The sequence below is a fragment of the Sphaeramia orbicularis genome, chromosome 24 (assembly GCF_902148855.1).
Source record: "Sphaeramia orbicularis chromosome 24, fSphaOr1.1, whole genome shotgun sequence".
Classification (NCBI taxonomy): domain Eukaryota; kingdom Metazoa; phylum Chordata; class Actinopteri; order Kurtiformes; family Apogonidae; genus Sphaeramia; species Sphaeramia orbicularis.
Window position 1 is genome coordinate 7,049,910 of NC_043979.1, and position 3,736 is coordinate 7,053,645.

At 37.3% G+C, this 3,736-nt stretch overlaps 1 protein-coding gene across 1 annotated transcript in view; it reads left to right on the top strand.

The window, feature by feature from the left end:
* The window catches only part of map3k7 (mitogen-activated protein kinase kinase kinase 7), a 34,901-nt gene extending 33,014 nt beyond the window's left edge, over nt 1–1,887 (top strand). The window contains exon 18 of the mRNA XM_030128304.1: nt 1–1,887. This exon is cut by the window's left edge and continues 463 nt beyond it. The gene's annotated coding sequence lies outside the window, so the exon portion shown is untranslated.
* Nucleotides 1,888–3,736: the final 1,849 nt, after the last annotated feature.

Here is a 3,736-nt window from a genome sequence, read left to right on the forward strand (position 1 = left end):
CAGTGGACGCCGCTTGTCTGTGAACACACCCACTCAGTCCACAGCGGCTACAGAAGGTTGTGTGTTTGTTTAGTTTAGCTTTTTTTTTTTTTCATGTTTCTCTCAGGGCCTCTGGGCTGCCCCGGTCAGTGTAGGTCCTCGGCGATCCAGTGGGTCGATCCTCAGCGATCCGGTGGGTCGATTGTCAGGGATCCGGTGGATTGACCCATGTGACGGCTGCGCATATCTGTAGATCACTTGTTTTCAAAATGAAACTCAAGACTTCATTATGTTTTCAAAGAACTAAAAAGCTTATAGTGGCAACAATCAGGCCTTGCATGTCGAGACACCAGGATAAACAAGTCAGATTCACCTGTAACATGTAGATGTTTCACACAGGAATAGTTTAACATCCAGTGTCCATTATTCAACAACCTGACAAAGCAGAAACCAGGCTCGAATTCCATAATCAAGTTGAAATGGTCGACTTTGTGTTGGATTTTAGTTTTTGTGCATCTGAACCTGATACATGTGCTGACTAGCACAGCCATGTCCATGACCCATGAACCATGATTCATCCATTCAGCTTCCTCCATTTTTGACTAAATTGTCCTTTGATCGGTATTTTCATTCTCCATGAATTCAGTGGACAGGCCTTAAAGCTAAACATGGAGACACAACAAGTATCAGAACTATTAAACTTGGATCCAACAGGAACTCATTTTTTTTGGTATATGTCATTTATGTCTCCCCAGTTTTTTACCAAGTCCAGTTTTAATGTCAATGTAAGAAGTCATATTTCACCTTTGTAAAACATTGAACAGCAGGTGAGCCCTGAACATGTCTGAAAACTCCATGCTATAAGTGTTCAGAGGCATGAGGGGCAGGTCATGGATTTGGAGTTTAACCTAGACAACCATAGACAGGCATGTTTTTGGTGTCTTCGTCATATGTTTCCCATAAATAGCACTGGAGTGCTCAGATTCCTTCTTTTGGTTTCTTTTGCAAATGCAACTGTTCCCCTTTATTGCTTTTCGGAAGTAAAATATTAAGTAGTTTTAGTTTTGAAAAACAAATGATTGGTAGATCAGTGCCAGCCTCAAGAATGTGAAAACCAAGATGGTTTTTCAGCAAAAAGTGTGAATTGTGCACAGTGTGGGAATAACAAGAATGTTTTCAGTCCATTCGACTGTGCATGTGGAATCCCTGATATGCAAACGCTGTGTAAATCAGATGTTTTAGTCAACTTTTCCTTGAGGTGTTTGAGTATTCGAATCTGTATCAGGACTGAGTATCTGGTGTTTGTGTAAGTACTGAGTGACAGAATCCTGACAAACACCTTTTATTGACTTCAGTATTGTTTGTTGCGTGTAGATGTTTTTTTCGTCTGTCTTTTCTATTCAGTAGATGGCATTAGTTGTTTTTGTATTTGGAGTTAGTTTGGTTTTTAGTTCACATGTTGCCTTAAAGATTGCCTGCTTTTTAAGTGCTTGTTTTATGTGACATTTAGTGCGAATAAAACAGATGTGGAAATGTATTGGACAGTGAATGATAGTGGGTTCTTCTTTCCAGTGATATGGATGCATGGTGTCGGTGTTGCACCTGCACCTTTTATTCACATACAAAACATGTATTCACAAGGATTGGATGTAAGTTTTCTGGGGGGTTTTTTGTTTGTTTTTCCTGATCTCATATCTCCAAGTATTTTTGCACAGCTGATTTGCTCACATTTGTGTCTCATTTTAAGATTAGAGTGAACCTTAAAACTGTACAGGAGTTGATTTGATTTGTTTACTAGGACTTCATTTACCACAGACACACATGCACCATTCATTGTTTTCCCAGGTACTGGGAAATGAGGTACAATATCTGACAGTGAGCAAAGCATTATGAAATAAACTGAATGATTAAAACCTGCATCAGTGGTTTTTAGTCCAACGGCCCCAAGGGTATCATTTGTCTGTAAACAATTTTTCAAGAGTCTTCTTTTCTGAAACAGTCAGAATGACTTCATATTTGTGGTGGAACATCTTTGGTGTACAGTCTACCAAATTTGCTCAAAGAATTGGGAAATGTTGATTGAATATTTTTTATGAATTTTTGAAATTTTAAAAATTCACATTGGTTTATAATTGGACAAATTTCAAAGTGCTTTAACTTGAAAACAGTTGAAGATATTGATATAATTACTATTGGCAGTAGATAGGAAGTCACATATGGGCCTTCATTTGGTCCCGTGAACTTTGCCTTTGATTGACCTTGAAAGGTCAAACCCAAGGTTATCGATGTCCAGATTTCAAGAAACTTCTTTAAAATTGTTTGCCACAACCTATTGACATTCATATCAGAGGTTCCTTGGGGCAAGGTCTGCCACATTTGTTCAAATAATTGAGAAATATTGGTTTTTGACTTTTTTTTAATCAATTTTTGAAATTTTCAAAGTGCTGTAACTTTAAAACAATTCAAGATATTGATATAATTGCTATTGACAATAGAAAGTTACATATGGACTTACATTTGGTGCCATGACCTTTGACTATGAATGACCTTGAAAGGTCAAACAAATGCCAATTAATGTCTTTAAATATGCTGTTGGACTACAGCACCCTTGGTCCTGTTTTTTACCCTCAGCCACATTGGCCTCAGAGTATTGTCATCAGTTTGTCGACCCTCTGTCCAAAACCTTTGGCATGCGCTGATAAGTGAGGTGACCTCAGTAGTGCACCTGTCAGGCCAAGGGTTTTCAAGTCTGCACACATAATGTTTTTATGTTCTATTTATGTTGCTGTTGGGTGTCATCAAACCCACACTGTTCAGGTTATATGTCTGCAATGTAGTTCAACAAAATGAAGAAAAAAGGCAAAAAAAATTTTTTTTAAATAAAGCTTATCAAGGTCTGCAAAAGCAACAAAATACAGACAAATATAAATACAAAATACAACGCAGCAATAAAACATTAGCAGTTGTCAAGATACATGCCCTTAATTGAATAGTCAAGAAGATCCTCTTCTGGGTTCTAACCATTGTAAATCTGACTCTGAAGGAATCAGTGCCTCAGCAGACATGAACCTCATCAGTCACTGCTGTGTTCTGGTCTGAGGTGAAGGAGAAAACTATTGTGTTTTTCAGACAAATCAGAACTGACACCACTGACACTACGGAATCAGTGGTTTGTACATCTGGAAAGGTAATATCAATATTAAAAGGTACAAACAACATATCCTTCCATCCAGGTGATGTGATTTTCAGGGAAGGCCTTCCATTTTTCAGCAAATCAATATTAAACCATATCTGGTATCAGTTCCAACAGTGTGGCTTTGTAGTAGATGAGTCTAGTCCTGTCATCAACTGACAACATTTAGCAAATAAAAAAAAAACAGCATAACAAAGGACACTTGATTATCTGGAATCCTTTATCAGAACAGAACCACAGGATGTGTCCTCCTTGGTTCCATACATTTACAGATGGTTTATGCCTCGTTAAAAGATCTACTGTTGAAAACATGACTATTTCACAGCTTTTTTAGAAACATGTCACTCAAAATACTCTTTTTTTTTTTAAATGGTAAATTTTAAACAATTTGATATGTTTTCTATGCTCTGTTGTGAATAAAATATGGATTTATGAGATTTGCAGATCCTTGCATTCTGTTTCTAGTTACATTTAACAGACTGTAAGGTTAGAAATGGAATTAGCTAATGTCAAAAGTGACTACTACCTATGAGAAAACAGACTCCAACACAAACTATGCATCAT